Below are 19388 nucleotides of genomic sequence, written 5' to 3' on the forward strand. Positions count from 1 at the left end.
TACAAAACACATTGCAATCATAAAGGGATATAAATAAGCACTTCACTACGCCATTCATAACAGTGAATAAGTATTCTGTGAAATATAGCCTAAGAGACCCACACGGTGCACACACTGTCACCTTTACACACATGGGACAAGGAGTCTCCGGAGATCACATAAGTAAAACCCACTTGACTAGCATAATGACATCTAGATTACAAGCATCATCATATGAATCTCAATCATGTAAGGCAGCTCATGAGATTATTGTATTGAAGTACATAGGAGAGAGATGAACCACATAGCTACCGGTACAGCCCCGAGCCTCGATGGAGAACTACTCCCTCCTCATGGGAGCAGCAGCGGTGATGAAGATGGCGGTGGTGTCGATGGAGGAGCCTTCTGGGGGCACTTCCCCGTCCCGGCGGCGTGCCGGAACAGAGACTCCTGTCCCCCAGATCTTGGCTTCGCGATGGCGGCTCTGGAACTTTTCTTGTACCGTGGCTTATTCCTCTCGTGTTTTAGGTCAGGGACCTTTATATAGGCGAAGAGGCGGAGTCGGAGGGCTGACGAGGCGGCGACACACTAGGGGGGCGCGGGCCCAGCCCTCGCCGCGCCACCACCATGTGTGGGCCCCCTGTGGCTCTCCTCTGGCGGCTCTCGGGTGTTCTGGATGCTTCCGGGCAAAATAGGAACCTGGACGTTGATTTCGTCCAATTCCGAGAATATTTCGTTACTAGGATTTCTGAAACCAAAAACAGCAGAAAACAGGAACTGGCACTTCGGCATCTTGTTAATAGGTTAGTTCCAGAAAATGCACGAATATGACATAAAGTGTGCATAAAACATGTAGATATCATCAATAATGTGGCATGGAACATAAGAAATTATCGATACGTCGGAGACGTATCAGGCGCATTTAGGGTTTAACGAGTTTTTGTGTTGCGATATATAAGGTAGTGCAATATATGCCATAAATTATGAAATATAACAATATTCATTTTATGTATCCAAATTGGGTTTACATTTTTTTTCGAACAGAAAATTGGGTTTAGATTAGTATAAAAATTCGAACGTTGGGCCATTCATAGAATCCTGGGGCGCCGCTGAAGGCATTACCAGGAGGTGAGTGAAAACCGACGGCCATGAGCTGGAAAGATACATATGAGCATTGCTCTCTCTATCTATCTCTAAGCCATCATCTTATCCGGGCGTGGCCGGCTACACGATGTGGCGCCCTCTGTGTTAGTTGGCCGTGTTTTTTTTCTTTGGCAATTCACGGCCAGTATGAACCGGACCGGAAAGGGGCATCTACGGTTTAATGAGTACTTTTGTTAGTATCGCGGTATAGGTGGTAGTGCAATATATGGCAATATATATGGAGTACAATATAATAGTTAATATTGGAGCGTAGAAAGTGTTGGTCCGTTCATAGCATACCGACGCACCGCTAAAGGTGTTACTTAGCGCTGAGTGAAAACCGACGAGCATGAGCTGGAAAGATACATGTGTGCCTTTTCTCTCTCTATCTATCTCTAAGCCGTCCTCTTGTCCGGGTGTGCATGGCTGCACGGTGTGGCGCCCTCTGTGTTAGTTGGCCGTGTTTTTTTCTTTGGCAATTCACATCCAGTATGAGCCGGGGAAGGGGCATCCATGGTTTAATGAGTACATTTGTCGGTATCGCCGAATAGGTGGTAGTGCAATATATTTCATGATATATGGAGTAAAACAATAGATAATATTGGATCGTAGAAAGCGTTGGTCCGTCCATAGCATACCGACGCACCGCTAAAGGTGTTACTTAGTGCTGAGTGAAAACCGACGAGCATGAGCTGGAAAGATATATGTGTGTTAAGATACATGTGTGTTATCTCTCTATCTATCTCTAAGCCGTCATCTTGTCTGGGTGCGGCGGGCTGCACGGTGTGGCGTCCTCTATGTGATCTGGTCGTATTTCTTTTTCACAGTGCACAGTGTGTGTATAAGCCCCAGGGAGGCGCATTTAGGGTTTCATGAGTTTTTGTGTTGCGATATAGATGCTCGTGCAATATATGGCATAATATGAAATATAACAATATTCATTTTATGCATCTAAATTGGGTTTATATTAGTATGAACATTGGACCGCTAGACCATTCATAGCATCCTGGCGCGTCGCTGAAGGCGTTACCAGGAGCTGAGTGAAAACCGATGGCCATGAGCTGGAAAGATACGTATAAGCGTGTCTTTCTCTATCTATCTCTAAGCCATCATCTTGTCGGGGTGCGGCGGGCTGCACGTTGTGGCACACTCCGTGTGAGCTGGTTGTATTATTTTTCACTGTTCACAGTGTGTATAAGTCTCGGGGAAAGCGCATTTAGGGTTTCATGAGTTTTTGTGTTGCGATATATAAGGTAGTGCAATATAGCATAAATTATGAAATATGACAATATTCATTTTATGCATCCAAATTGGGTTTAGATTACTATAAACATGGGAACACTAGACCATACGTAGCATCCAGGGGCGCCGGTGGAGGCGTTGCCGGGAGGTGAGTGAAAACCGACGGCCATGAGCTGGAAAGATACATATGAGCATTGATCTCTCTATCTATCTCTAATCTATCATCTTGTCCAGGCGTGGCCGGCTGCACGGTGTGGCGCCCTTTGTGTTAGTTGGTCGTGTTTTTTTTCTTTGGCAATTCACGGCCAGTATGAACCGGGCCAGGAAGGGGCATCTACGGTTTAATGAGTACTTTTGTCGGTATCGCGGTATAGGTGGTAGTGCAATATATGGCATCATATGTGGTGTACAACAATAGTTAATATTGGAGTGTAGAAGCGTTGGTCCGTTCATAGCATACCGATGCACCGCTAAAGGCCTTACTTAGTGGTGAGTGAAAACAGACGAGCATGACCTGGAAAGATACATGAGTGTTTTCTCTCTCTTTCTATCTCTAAACCGTCATCTTGTTCGTGTGTGGCTGGTTGCACGGTGTGGCGCCCTCTGTGTTAGCTGGCTATGGCTTTTTGGTAATTCACGGCTAGTATGAGCCGGGGAAGGGGCATTCAAGGTTTAATGAGTACATTTGACGATATCGCCGTGTAGGTGGTAGTGCAATGTATGACATTATATATGGAGTATACCAATAGTTAATATTGGAGCGTAGAAAGCGCATGACCGTTCATAGCATACCGACACACCGCTAAAGGTGTTACTTACTGCTGAGTGAAAACCGACGAGCATGAGCTGGAAAGATACATGTGTTTGTTTTCTCTATCTATATCTCTAAGCCGTAATCTTTCCTGGGTGTGGCTGGCTGAACGGTGTGGCACCCTCTGTGTTAGCTGGCTGTGGGTTTTTTCTGCAATTCACGGCCAGTATGAGCCGGGGAAGGGGCATTCATGGTTTAATGAGTACTTTTGTCGGTATCGATGTGTACGTGGTAGTGCAATGTATGGCATCATATACAGAGTACACCAATAGTTAATATTGGAGTGTAGAAACGTTTGTCCGTTCGGGTTTAGATTAGTGTTGAGTGAAAACCGACGAGCATGAGCTGAAAAGATATATGTGTGCGTTTCCTCTCCCTATCTATCTCTAAGCCGTCATCTCGTTCGGGTGTGGTGGGATGCACTGTGTGTCCCCCTCTATGTTAGTTGGTTGTTGTTTTTTCTGCAATTTACGGTGAGTATGAGCCGGGGAAGGGGCATCCAAGGTGACTACTTTGTCAGTATCACAGTGTCGGTGGTAGTGCAATCATATATTGAGTACAACAATAGTTAATATTGGACCGTAGAAACATTGTCCATAGCATACCGACGCACCGCTAAAGGCTTTACTTAGTGGTGAGTGAAAACCGATGAACATGAGTTGGAAAGATACAAACGCGTATTTTCTCTCTCTGTCTATCTCTAAGCCTCTCGTTTTGGTGTGTCTGGTTGCACGGTGTGGCTTCCTCTGTGTTAGCTGGATGTGGTTTTTCCACAATTTACGGTGATTATGAGTCTGTGAAGGGGCATCCAGGGTGACTAATTTGTCGATATCGTGGTATAGGTGGTAGTGCAATATATGGCATAATATATTGAGTACAACAATAATTATTATTGGAACGTAGAAATGTTGGTCCGACCATAGCATATCGGCGCACCGCTAAAGGCCTTACTTAGTGGTGAGTGAAAACCAATGAGCATGAGCTGAAACTCTAAGCCTCTCGTCTGGATATATCTGGCTGCACAGTGTGGCACTCTCTGTGTTAGCTGGATGTGGTTTTCCCGTAATTTACGATGATTATGAGCCGGGGAAGGGCCATCTATGGTGACTGCTTTGTTGGTATTGCGGTATACGTGGTAGTGCAATATATGGCATCATATTGAGTACACCAATAGTTACTATTGGAACGTAGAAACGTTGGTCCGTCCATATCATATCGATGCACCGCTAAAGAATCGACGAGCTCTTGTATACATCTTTCCAGCTCATGCTCATCAAAGTAAATGTATCTTTCAAGCTCATGCGCATCACAATAAAAATACATATATGGCATAACTTATAACACAATATAGATGGTAGTACAATATACGGCATAATCTTTACTTATACCACAATAATTATTTTTATATCTCCTTGATGGGCTTAGATTAACGTAAAAATGTGAGATCATTCAAAGAATCCCCATGAACAGCTAAATTACTTACTAAGTGGCGGGTAAAACATAGAAACATTAGGTCATTCCCAACATCGCTAGGAACATCTAAATGCGTTATAAAGTGCTTAATGAAACCGATGAGCATGAGCTGGAAAGATGTGCATAGTGTAATGACTTCTTGTGTGTATCACAATATAAATGCTAGTGCAATATATGGCATAATATTTTACTTATAGCACAATGTTTACTTATGCATTTGAGATGGGCGTAGATTAACATAAACAGACAATTGTTCGATCGTCCGTAGTATCATAATGGTGAACGAAAAATGACAAGTATGAGCTAAAAAACATATATATGGTTTAATGAGTTTTTAAATTTGTCCATACCACAATATTGATGGTAGTGCATTATATTTTAAAATATTCACTAATTTCATTGATAATGCATGTAAAATGCATACATGAACTTTGTCCTTTATTAGAGTGAATTTCCACATACTTGCAACATATATGATGATAATACCATGTTTTACATTGATTTATGGGAATCTACTAATGATCTACTTTACTTGGGTTATAACTCTGCATAACAGGAAAACCCTGTTTGTGTACCTATACGAAGTCAAACTGAGCTAGGATTTTTGGAGGTTTATTTTTTAATCGGGAGAAGCAACATGGGCCCTTGAATCACACCTAGAGGGGGCTGAGGCCCAAAAGGGACCAGGTGGCGCGCCCCACCTTGCTAGGGTGCGCCACCCCCCTCTTTCGGCCGTCGATTGTCCAAATCACCTGATTTCTTCGTGAACCGACATATTTTGACCTAAAAAACACTATATATATGACCCCTAGGGGTTCTCTAGAGGGGAGCGCCGCAGAAACACCAAAACACAAAAACAGAGGCTGCAGTAGCGAAGATTGGATGTGGAACCACCGTCGGAGCTGCCACCAGAGGTATCTCCACCTTCTCCAACGTCTTCCTAATCATCACCATGATCAAGGGGGAGTAGTCCACCTCTGGACTACGGGTTTGTGGAAGTAGGTTGATCTATTTCTCTCATGTTCTTCATAGTTCTTGGTACCATATGAGCTACCCAACATGATTATGGTCATATTTGTAGTACCTATGTGGTGGATCTTTATTCTATGATATGATACTATGATATTTTGCTATACTTTGTGTAAGATGTATTGATAGATGCATATTATATACCCCGTTCTTAAGCATTGGTTCTGATCCAACTTGTATGCAAGAACGTGTGTTGGGTGATGTGTGTTATATGGAATATCATGGTTTTAGTGATTGAATAGTGACAATTCATGATCTATTTTGGCTTTGCCTTTTCTTTTGCTATCTCACAGGGATAAAGTGAATGCATGTGATATGTTTATCCCGTGAGAAAAGTGATGATCTTATTTAATCAAGGTAGCATACTTTATATTCAAACATCATGTCAAAATACTTAATAATGGGCATACTCTGTTAATTCTTAATACAAGATTGCTTGAAGTTTTTCCTGTCTTGTGGAGTATAATAGAGATGTGTTGCATCATCTCTATGTTAGGACGTGATGCTCATATAAATTTGTATCTTATACATATTAAAGTTATTTCCTCATATATCATTGATGAGTTGTTATTGTCCAGTACAACTTAAAAGTGAGAATAGTCAAGTGAACCCATGAACCCTAGTTCAATTTTAATCATAAGAAACACATACCCATTGCATTTACCTTACTTTCTATTTGCAACACTATTTTAATTCGAAAATACAAAAATTATCTTTATTATTTGCACTCAAAACCCCAAAACAAACAAACCTTTACTGTTTTTACTTAGTTTACTTCACTTGTTTAGTTTATTTTACTCTAGTTTTTTTACTTAGTTCACTTGTTATGGACAGGTAGTGTTACGGTCACAACTAGTCCTTATAGCATCATCACAGAAGACGATGAAATTACCAAGGGGAAAGAGTATTGGATTTCATTGCGGTTAACGAAGACCGTGAGTTGTGAGACGCTTCATGGGCCACCATGATGGGTGTGGAGACCACATGCTCTTTGTCGCATCTACCTACGCCCCATGAATGTATCTCTCTATCTATCTAATCCATGATGTCTCGATGTGGTTGGCTGCACGGTGTGGAGCCTTATGTTTGAGTTGGTTGTGTTTTTGGGCAATTCACGGTGAGTATGGGCCAGGGAAGGGGCATAGAGAGGGTTTAATGAGATCTTTTTCTATATCGCGGTATAGATGGTAGTGCAATGTATGCCATATATTAGCATTAGTAATTTATGCATTTGAAATGGGTTTAGATTTTTAAAAACACTAGATCGTTAGGTGTGAATCGCAAAAAATATGGTAGTACAATATATGGCATAATGTTTACTTATACCATAGTAGTTATTTTTATATCTCCATGATGGATTTAGGTTAACATAAACTTGGTAATTTTAGTCCATTCGTAGCATCTTGACAGATATTTAAAGGTGTTTCTTGCATGTATGATATAAATGGTAGTGCAATATATGGCATTATCGTTTATGTAGATGGTAGTGCATTATATATCATAATCTAAACTTGTGTCATGATATATATATTTGTCATTGATGCCCTAAGGCAGATTCCGATTGATATCAGTGTAAGCAGTGTTAGATAACTAGTCCATATAGCAACATAGTAATAAGATGATGAAATTGCCAAGGGGCAAGATTACTCTAGTTCGTCACCACATTAGCAGCGTATGTGAGTTGTGCGACGTGTTATGCGCCACAATGACAGGTGCAGAGCCACATGCTCAATGTCGTGTGATGACCCACAAGTATAGGGGATCGCAACAGTCTTCGAGGGAAGTATTACCCAATTTATTGATTCGGCACAAGGGGAGACAAAGAATACTTGTAAGCCTTAACATCGGAGTTGTCAATTCAGCTGCACCTGGAAACAGACTTGCTCGCAAGAGTTTATCAGTAGTAACAGTTTTATAGCAGTAGGAATAGTGAAATAACAGCAGTGGTGAAATAAAGACAGCAGTAGTGATTATAGTAAACATCAGGATTAAAATACTGTAGGCACAAGGACGCATTAACGGGCGTTGCATGGATGAGAGAAACTCATGTAACAATCAAAGCATGGGCATTTGTAGATAATAATAAAACGGTATCCAAGTACTAATCAATCAATAGGCATGTGTTCCATATATAGTCGTACGTGCTCGCAATGAGAAACTTGCACAACATCTTTTGTCCTACCAGCCGGTGGCAGCCGGGCCTCTAGGGAAACTACTGGATATTAAGGTACTCCTTTTAATAGAGTACCGGAGCAAAGCATTAACACTCCGTGAACACATGTGATCCTCACATCACTACCATCCCCTCCGGTTGTCCCGATTTCTGTCACTTCGGGGCCATTGGTTCCGGACAGCGACATGTGTATACAACTTGCAGGTAAGATCATAAACAACGAATATCTTCATGAATCAATAACATGTTCAGATCTGAGATCATGGCACTCGGGCCCTAGTGACAAGCATTAAGCATAACAAGTTGCAACAATATCATAAAAGTGACATCTACGGATACTAGGCACTATGCCCTAACAATCTTATGACTATTACATGACCAATCTCATCCAATCCCTACCATCCCCTTCAGCCTACAGCGGGGGAATTACTCACACATGGATGGGGGAAACATGGCTGGTCGATGGAGAGGCGTTGGCGGTGATGGCGGTGATGATCTCCTCCAATTCCCCGTCCCGGCGGAGTACCAGAACGGAGACTTCTGGCTCCCGCGACGGAGTTTCGCGATGTGGCGGCTCTCTGGAGGGTTTCTGGCGACTTCGACTTCTCTCCGTGCGTTTTTAGGTCGAGGCCGATATATAGTCCGAAGGAGGGCGTCGGAGGCCAGCCGAGGGGGCCACACCATAGGGCCGCGCCGCCCTATGGTGTGGGGCCCTCGGGCCTCCACCTGGCGCGTCCTTCTGGCTCCGTCATTATTCTTGGAAAATAGGGCCTTCTGCATAAATTCCGAGGATTTTCCCGAAAGTTGGATTTCTGCACGAACGAGACACAGAGCAATTCTGCTGAAAACAGCGTTAGTCCGTGTTAGTTGTATCCAAAATACACAAATTAGAGGCAAAACAATAGCAAAAGTGTTCGGGAAAGTAGATACGTTTTGGACGTATCAACTCCCCCCAAGCTTAGCTTATTGCTTGTCCTCAAGCAATTCAGTTAACAACTGAGCGATAAAATAACTTTCATGAACACATTTGCTCATATGATGTATATATTCTCATGCTATGGCTAATACTTAAGCAGTTCATAATGAGATACATGCGAATGAGATCATCCAACAGCTATGTCAATCATGGAGAGGTACCAACAATTAATAATAAGCATCATGAATCATGTATATAAGCAGGATTGCAATGTTCATAAGAGAATATGATAAAGCGGTATCTCGCTTGCCTGTATTTGATCGGCAAAACATAAATGCCGAGGCACCTCTTGAGTTCATAGAAAGACTAGAAGTAGTGATTGTCAAAGATAAAAGCATCAAAGTTATACCACAATCAATTATATTTTGAGACAAGCATATTACACTAAGAATGACAGTCTTGCTCTCAAGATAGTGCTCAAAGAAAGAATGGAGACACAACATAAAAGTAAAAGATTGACCCTTCGCAGAGGGAAGCAGGGATTAACATGCGCTAGAGCTTTTCATTTGTAAAGCAAGAGTAAAATTATTTTGAGAGGTGTTTGTTGTTGTCAACGAATGGTAATGGGTACACTAACTACCTCATCAACCGGACTCACAAGAGCGGCTCCCATTTTATTTATTTTTGGGTGGCACTCCTTCCAACCTTTCTTTCACAAACCATGGCTAACCGAATCCTCGGGTGCTTGCCAACAATCACATACCATGAAGGAGTGCCTTTTTATTTAAGTTTTATTATGATGATGACACTCCCCCTAACCTTTGCTTACACAAGCCATGGCTAACCGAATCCTTCGGGTGCCGTCCAACAATCACAAACCATGGAGGAGTGTCTATTTAAGTTAATTAATTCGGGACTGGGAATCCCATTGCCAGCTCTTTTCGCAAAATTATTGGATAAGCGGATGTGCCACTAGTCCATATGAGAGTCCGTCAAAAGTAAATGACAAGGTTGAAAGCTAAACACCACATACTTCCTCATGAGCTATGAAACATTAACACAAAATGAGAAGCATTTTGAAAGTTTTAAAGGTAGCGCATGAGAATTTACTTGGAATGGTTTGAAATGCCATGCATAGGTATTTATGGTGGACACTTTGGAACAACTTGGTTTTCAGGTGTTTAGAAGCACGAGCGGCATTCCCGCTCAGTACAAGTGAAGGCTAGCAAAAGACTGGGGAGCGACAAATCAAGTGAGCAGTAACTGTCATAATCATGCTTGCGGCAAAATAAATTAACGGAGGCATAAAAGTGATACAAGAACTCTGAAGCAATATAAATCATCGAGGCTTAATTGACTTTTTGTTCAGTCATATGCATGCGTGAGCATGTGCCAAGTCGATATAAATGAATTATTCAGAGGAGGATACCACAATGCCATACTTACTTATGAATAAAACAATGCAAGCAAACATCCATGACATGCTACTCATATTAATAAATTGGAGCTGAACATGAGAGATCATGAACTACTAGACTTTCTCAAATAACATATACCTCACATGAACCAACTAAGCATGCTCATATGGATGATTATATGTACAAAAATGAAAGCAAATAGAGTTCATACCAGCCTCTCACCACAATCAGATTGTCGTAGATCGTCATTATTGCCTTTTCACTTGTGTAGCTTGGATAATATGAAATGAAAGCCACGCTCCAGCCACCGAAAACCAATGAACTCATGATGAAGTTTACAAACCAAAGAAGAACAGCAAATATTTTTGGTGTTTTCGAATTAGAAACGAGAACAAAAGAAAACAAGCAAACAAAGCAAAATCTTTTTGGGTTTTCTCATAACAAACCAACGATAGCAAATAAAGTAAACTAAGGGCAAGGAACCAAATAAACAAATGGTGAAGAGAAACAACAGAAATATTTCTGGTCTTTTTGTGTTTTAGGAAAGAAACAAAGTGAAAACAAAAGAATGCAAACTAACAGAAACACAGAAAAGCAGGATGACAGAAATCTGCCAAATCCTGACAGCAGTACAGAAATCGAAATTAACAAAAATCTTCCATTGCTCAGACCAAAAAGTGTTAAACTAATGAAAGTTAGATAACAACCTGGGGCACATGCTCAAATTTTTGCAACTCAAAATAACGCTCTGGCTGTGCGTACGAATTTTTTTGGTAACAGCCCAGAATCTGTTTTTGGACAGCACTTCCCCAAATATCATCTCCCTCTCATTAGAAAACCACTCTAAGAGACTAAACAAATATGTACAAGTATCCAGCAACCATAATATGCAAAGAATGAGTGATGCCGGTATACCTCCCCCCAAGCTTAGGCTTTTGGCCTAAGTGGAGTTCATTCCCAACGAGGGTCGGAGTTCCACGCCGGTGGATCATACATGGAGTGGTAATAGGGCCCCTGTGCAGAAGAATATCGTGGAGGTTCCACATGCCCATGATGTTGATATGAGGAGCTCGCTGCATCGGATGAAGAGTCGGGGTGCTCCTCGGCCTCCTCCACATCTTCCCTTGCACGACGGCTTTCCCTTTCTATGTATGCGTTTAGCTCATTTTCTGTGATCGACCACCCGTTCCTGGCATCAAGGTTAAACAAAGCAGGTGCAGGCAAGCGTACTACTTTTTCAATTTTCTTGGTTATACTCCAATTTTTCTTATACAAAGTTATCCTATAATGCAGGTTGTTCAAATTAGATGCATCTGAAATAAATTCATGTTTAATCATGGAAACAACATCAAGCTTCTCTATAGAAAGTGGAATATCTAAATGGTGGGGTCCTACACCATGCATAGCTAATAAGCGAGAGGCGATAAGACCTCCACAAATTCCTCCTTTCTCACGGTTAGTAGCAAGTCTACAAGCTATTAAAGCACCCAAATTATAAGTCCTATCCTGTTGCAAAGCAGCAGCTAAGAAAGCCAAATCTTGGACAGATATTTTACCTCCAGTCTTTCTCACAAGAACGCACTTTGTAATGAAATAGGCAAAGTAGCGGTTGGCTGGCTGTTGAATGCTACTAATCTTACCACTATCATTGGAGAAGCTCCTCCCATTACAAATCCTTGTATAAAGATTTGAGAGCTCCCGCGGTGTTCCCCTGATCTTCTCGCAGGATCCCCATCGCGGCACTCTAATTGCTGTACAAAAATCATTGAAAGGCAAGTCGATAGTTTTGTTGTAAATCTTGTACCGGACCATGGGGTTAGTTTGAGACCGGTGAAATTCGAAATCCTGCACAACCGACACCGTTAGTTTAGCATATTGGTGAGGTTCACCAACAGTAAAACCTTCCAATCCTGCATTGGAAATTAGTGTTTGAACGTCTTGCAGGATTCCTGCATTCCGCATAAAGTCCGTGCATGGGTAATAAGAGGGGTATACTCCCTCTTCACGATGAACTCTCATGACTTGCTGTACCTCCAACTCTTCTTGGTTAAGTTGGTGCATACTTCCTTCCATTTTTTGAAATTTTTCAACAATCATTATAAAATTTGATTTCAAGGTATGTAATTGAAGGGAACTACTATAGGAACTTGCTAGAGTACTAAACATGCATCAAAACTAATTTCTTCCACTTAGAACAAGCATGCAAGCTCACTAAACATGTTATCTACAGCAGCAAAATATTCAAGATATACTCAACCAAATGAAATTCTAATTGGACAATCAAAGGAGTCACATACCAAGGAGTAAATGTGCCAAATTTCAAACAGAAATCCGGGCTGAGCAAGGAGATCGAAAAATCGCGAGTTCTTGAGCAGAAACACGAGTGAGAGGAACTTGGTACGAGTTTTTTCAGAGAAGATGCTGGGAGGAAGAGATGATGTAGTGGGGCAAGGGGTGGCCCACACCACAAGGTGGCGCGGCCCCCTTGCTGGCTGTGCCGGCCTATGGTGTGGCACCTCCTGGTGCCCCACAGGTCATCCTCTGGTGCTCCCAGGTGCCTCGTCGAAAAATAGGACCAACGGTGTAATTTTTGTAATTTTTAGAGAACTTCGAAAAATGCACATTTCTGGGTATTAAATTAATGATTACTGCGCAGGAAAATGATTTCTAAAATCTTAAATGACTAAAGCATATTGCAAAACAAAAATGCTACAGCAGGTAAAATAAGTGGAGGGAGAAAGAAAGAAAGAAATGTTGTTTAGCTCTTTTATGCAATAAAATATACTTGTTAACAAGGTTGATCAAGTCTTGCTACCAAATAAATTTTATATGACATAAGAAGAAATAAACCTCAAATCAATCATGTTACCTTATATTGAATTGATATGGATCCAATCACAAGAGTTTGATATTCTTCTTTAGGCTCATATATAGGACAATCAATGGATCCCACTTTGATAGTTTTCACATTAAAAATTGTATTGACTCCACATACTTTATCAATCCTCTTGGGAAAATAGACAGTGTGTTCCTTATCATCAACATTGAAAGTAACCATGCCTTTATTGCAATCAATAACAGCCCCTGCAGTATTAAGAAAGGGTCTTCCAAGAATAATGGACATATTATCATCTTCAGGCATTTCCAACACAACAAAATCAGTTAATATCAAGCAATGCTGAGTAACTTGAACAGGAACATTTTCACATAAACCAACAGGAATAGCGGTAGATTTATCAGCCATTTGCAAAGATATATCAGTTGGTATCAACTTATCTAAATCAAGTCTCTTATAAAGAGAAAAAGGCATCACACTAACACCTGCTCCCAAATCACATAGAGCAGTTCTAACATAATTATTCTTGATGGAACAAGGAATAGTCGGTATACCTGGGTCTCCAAGCTTCTTGGGAATCTTACCATTGAAGGAGTAATTAGCGAGCATAGTGGAAATTTCCTCATTGGGGATTTTCCTTTTGTTAGTAACAATATCTTTCATATACTTTGAATAAGGAGGAAATTTAATAACATCAGTCAAAGGGATTTGCAAAAATAAAGGTTTCATCCAATCACAAAATTTATTATAATGTTCCTCCTCCTTTGATTTTAGTTTCTTAACAGGAAAAGGCATTTGCTTTTGAACCCAAGGTTCTCTTTCATTACCATGTTTCTCAGTAATAAAATCTTCTTTAGTGTACTTTTTATTTTTAGCAGGTTTTTCAGGTTCTTTTTCAATTTCTTCTTTATCAGGAGCATCATTCTTATCATTATCTTCCTCATGTTCATTACCACTTTCAGTTTCAGCATCAGAAATAGAAATACTATTAGGATCATTAACAGGTTCAGAGGATTCTACAACATTCTTATGTTTCTTTTTCTTTTTCTTAGAATGAGCACTAGTTTTAATTAGTTGAGAATCTTGTTCAACTCTTTTGGGATGCCCTTCAGGATATAGAGGATCCTGGGTAGAAACACCACCTCTAGTTGTTACTTCATAAGCATGTTTTTCTTTAGAATTATTTCCCAACAAGTCATTTTGCACTTTAGTAAGTTGATCAATTTGAGTTTGAACCATTTGAAAATGTTTAACAAGTATCTTAACATCATTGGAGGTTCTCTCCACAATACCATGCAATTCACTAATAGTTCGAGAATTTTCCATTAAATGATTCTCTACTCTCATATTAAAGTTTTCTTGCTTAACAATATAATTATCAAACTCATCTAAGCATTGAGCAGGAGGTTTTGAATACGGAATATCTTCCCTAGTAAAGCGTTGAAGAGAGTGTACCTCAATCATGGATGAAGGGGGAGTTATCTCACATAAATCTTCTATAGGAGGTAAATTCTTCACATCTTCAGGTTTAATACCCTTTTCTTTAAGAGACTTCTTGGCTTCCCTCATATCTTCATCATTTAATTTAATCATACCCCTCTTCTTCACTATCGGTGTCGGGGTTGGTTCAGGTGTAGACCAATCATCATGATTCCGGCCTATTTTAGCCAATAATTCTTCACGTGATTGCCCTGAGTTCTTTTCCTGAAAACACAACCAGCACAACTATCCAGGTATGCCCTAGACTCAATGGTTAGTCCACTATAAAATATATCAAGTAAATCATGCTTTTCCAAATCATGGTCAGGCTGAGCTCTAATAAGAGAGCAAAATCTCGCCCAAGCCTCAGGCAATTTCTCTCCATCTTCCTGGTCAAAATTATAAATTCTCTGCAAAGCAGCATGTTGAGCACTAGCAGGAAAGTATTTCCGGAAGAAAACATCAAGCAATTCTTTTGGACTTTTAATAGAACCAGGAGGCAAATTATTATACCAAGTTTTAGCATCATCCTTTAATGAGAAGGGAAAAATTTTAGCGACAAAATAAGTACGCATCTTAATATCATCAGAAAACAAGCCACTAAGAGTAGATAGCTCAGTCATGTGTTCAACAGCACTTTCTTTTTCAGTACCACAAAAGGGTGTTTTCTCAACAATAGCTATATGAGATAAATCAAGAGAAAAATCATAATCTTTATCCCTAATGTTTATAGGAGATGTGGCAAATTTAGGATCAGGAGATAGTTTATATCTAACAGCATGTTCTGCAAGCAACTTTTTAATTTTTCTTGCATCAGTAGTAGCATTGCATTTTTCAATAAAATCATCATCAAGCTCTACATAATCTTCATCAAGATCATCACTAGAATATTCAACAGACTCAGGTGAATTAACACGTGTAGCAGCATTTTCATTAGGAGTTTCAGTATTTTCAATTTGTCTAGATTTAGCAATCGTAGCATCTAGAAAAGATCCTAACGAACCATCATTATCAAACACAGCAGAAGCATCATCACAATTATGAGAGGAATTTTCAGATTCAGTAGAAGTACCAGCATTTGAAGCATGTGGCGGTGAAACAAGTTTACTTATCACAGATGGTGAATCAAGAGCAGCAGAGGTACTAAGAGTTGTACCTTTTCTTGTAGTGGATGGTAATATGGCGATCTTAGTATCGCGAGGTTTACCCATGATGGAGAATTTGCAGCGAACAATATCAATCCAAGTGAACTTCCAAATAAAGCTATGCTCCCCGGCAACGGCGCCAGAAAATAGTCTTGATGACCCACAAGTATAGGGGATCACAACAGTCTTCGAGGGAAGTATTACCCAATTTATTGATTCGACACAAGGGGAGACAAAGAATACTTGTAAGCCTTAACAGCGGAGTTGTCAATTCAGCTGCACCTGGAAACAGACTTGCTCGCAAGAGTTTATCAGTAGTAACAGTTTTATAGCAGTAGGAATAGTGAAATAACAGCAGTGGTGAAATAAAGACAGCAGTAGTGATTATAGTAAACAGCAGGATTAAAATACTGTAGGCACAGGGACGGATTAACGGGCGTTGCATGGATGAGAGAAACTCATGTAACAATCAAAGCATGGGCATTTGCAGATAATAATAAAACGGTATCCAAGTACTAATCAATCAATAGGCATGTGTTCCATATATAGTCGTACGTGCTCGCAATGAGAAACTTGCACAACATCTTTTGTCCTACCAGCCGGTGGCAGCCGGGCCTCTAGGGAAACTACTGGATATTAAGGTACTCCTTTTAATAGAGTACCGGAGCAAAGCATTAACACTCCGTGAACACATGTGATCCTCACATCACTACCATCCCCTCCGGTTGTCCAGATTTCTGTCACTTCGGGGCCATTGGTTCCGGACAGCGACATGTGTATACAACTTGCAGGTAAGATCATAAACAACGAATATCTTCATGAATCAATAACATGTTCAGATCTGAGATCATGGCACTCGGGCCCTAGTGACAAGCATTAAGCATAACAAGTTGCAACAATATCATAAAAGTGACATCTACGGATACTAGGCACGATGCCCTAACAATCTTATGACTATTACATGACCAATCTCATCCAATCCCTACCATCCCCTTCAGCCTACAACGGGGGAATTACTCACACATGGATGGGGGAAACATGGCTGGTCGATGGAGAGGCGTTGGCGGTGATGACGGTGATGATCTCCTCCAATTCCCCGTCCCGGCGGAGTGCCAGAACGGAGACTTCTGGCTCCCGCGACGGAGTTTCGCGATGTGGCGGCTCTCTGGAGGGTTTCTGGCGACTTCGACTTCTCTCCGTGCGTTTTTAGGTCGAGGCCGATATATAGTCCGAAGGAGGGCGTCGGAGGCCAGCCGAGGGGGGCACACCATAGGGCCGCGCGGCCCCCCCTAGGCCGCGCCGCCCTATGGTGTGGGGCCCTCGGGCCTCCACCTGGCGCGTCCTTCTGGCTCCGTCATTATTCTTGGAAAATAGGGCCTTCTGCATAAATTCCGAGGATTTTCCCGAAAGTTGGATTTCTGCACAGAAACGAGACACCAGAGCAGTTCTGCTGAAAACAGCGTTAGTCCGTGTTAGTTGTATACAAAATACACAAATTAGAGGCAAAACAATAGCAAAAGTGTTCGGGAAAGTAGATACGTTTTGGACGTATCATCGTGTCTTGCCGTGCCCTATGAACATTTCCTTCAATCTATCTATCTACTCTATGAGGTCTCAATGTGGGTGGCTGCACGGTGTGGCGCCTCTATATATGCATCGATATGTGCATGTGAGCAGGTTATGGTTTTTGGCAATTCACAGTACGTGAGCCTGAGGTGGCAAGGGGCATCTAAGGTCACAACGACGGGTGCAGGTCCCATGTACACGTTGCCGCATCTTGTTGTTGTGACTCATGATATTTTTTTCTATCTATCTACTCTATGCCATCTTGATGTGGGTGGCTGCACGGTGTGGCGCCTCTATGTGAGCATGTTGTGGTCTTTGGCAATTGACGGTGAGCATGAGGTGTGGAAGGGGCATCGGAGGTCACGATGACGGGTGTGGGTCCCATGTCTCTTTGTCGCATCTTGCTGCGACTTCTGACTTTTTTGTCTATCTACCTACTCTATGATGTCTCGATGTGGGTGGCTGCACGGTGTGGCACCTTATCTGTCGGTTGTGCTTTTTTTGCAATTCAGGCTGAGTATGATCAGGGGAAGCGGTGATGGACCCAGCTACATGGAAGGGGCCCACCCTAAGAGTTGGCCCAACCCATATATCAGCTATAGCAAAAAAAATCCAAGCCCAAATTAGGCCAGCTCTACTCCTAGCATATTGGGCTTATTCGCCACCGCGGGAAGGGGTATATAGGCTTTAATGAGTACTTTGTGCGCCTAGCGATATCGATGGTAGTGCATCTTGTACCCACACTTTGTTCCGGTGTACATTCGCCCATCCTCGACCCATCTAACCTCTGTCAATATCTCATGGGGAGGTTGAACAAAAATAATTGCCCAGGAAAAGCCATTGAAAACTTATCACAAAGGTTTACAACTTTCTCTAGTTCGCCGAGTGATTCTGTGGCTCGCCATAGAAAAAAAAAGGAGTCGGGTGTGGCTAATGTGACAACATCACTGTACTCGAGCTTGCCGCAAAAAAACATAGGTACATGTGTTAGAAACTTTTCTAACTACAACTTATTAATTTGTTGGCCGGCGATTCAAGATTATATTGATTTCCTTATTCCTTGCTTACATTAATGTCATCCTAGGTCTTACGAGGGCAGGGCCAAGGCATGTCCTTCGCACGGGAAGCAACATGATTGTAGGCAATATGTAACGATATGGTAAGCTCACGATATTGAACCCTGGCAACAATATGCAAGCTCATGTATGCAACCAAGCAACAATTCTCTATTTGAACATAGCCAAAAAAAAATAAAAAAAATCCGGTGCACAAAATTTATTCGCAGCCAGCCAAACGAAATCCACCACGTGGCGGTTAGCTCGCTTTGGGTGTGGCTCGTGGGACGGCTAAAATAGCTTCCAAACCCAACCTCCAACTAGGCGAGTTTGCAGGGAAACGAAGATCATAGGTGGCTGCTTGACGATGGGAGATTATTCCGGCGTACATTTGCGTCCTTGGCAGCGCTGCCGTCGCACAAGATCCTGGTCTCCTCCCCAGGTGGCCGTTGCGAGCGAGTACCAATGTCTGGACGACACGTACCGGCGAGCCGGGGCGTGGGGGCGCGAGCGTTGGTGCTCGGGAGCGCGTGCGGTCCTCCACATCCTCCCCAGCCTCGCTGCCATGCGGACCGAGGTCAAGACCTCGCTCAGCACGCGCTGTAGCTCGAACCCGACCGGCACCAAGTTGGCGACTTCCGGCTCCGGCCCCACTCCATTGCTGCCTCGTACTCCACTCTTCACCTCCGTGCGTGCGCGTGTACGTGGCCTCCACTCGACGCAGCTTCTTCCTCTAGTGCTCATCTTACGTACGTAGCGTAGGTGTGCGTACGAATAAAATAATGGTGGATATGAACTCCATGTGTCGTGACAGGATCGTCTAGGAGCCTACAAAAAAGCTCAGTATCAAATTGATTCCAGAAGGAGAAAAAAGACGTACGTACCTAACGGGCGAACCATTTTTAGCATACTCGCTAGAGAAGTGATCGCCGTACGTATGTTGATTAACTATATGCAATGGATATAGTGGTGCGTAGCTTTTCCTTGGGAATTTTATCGACAAGTGGTAGCATAATGTGTTATTTGCTTATACTTTCTTGTTGATACCACCAAATCATCCGGTTCACGATGCACATATCATATCAGCTAAGATAGGGCTACCCGCCACGAGTATACGGTTTCT

This window comes from Lolium perenne, chromosome 4, assembly GCF_019359855.2.
Source record: "Lolium perenne isolate Kyuss_39 chromosome 4, Kyuss_2.0, whole genome shotgun sequence".
Classification (NCBI taxonomy): Eukaryota; Viridiplantae; Streptophyta; class Magnoliopsida; order Poales; family Poaceae; genus Lolium; species Lolium perenne.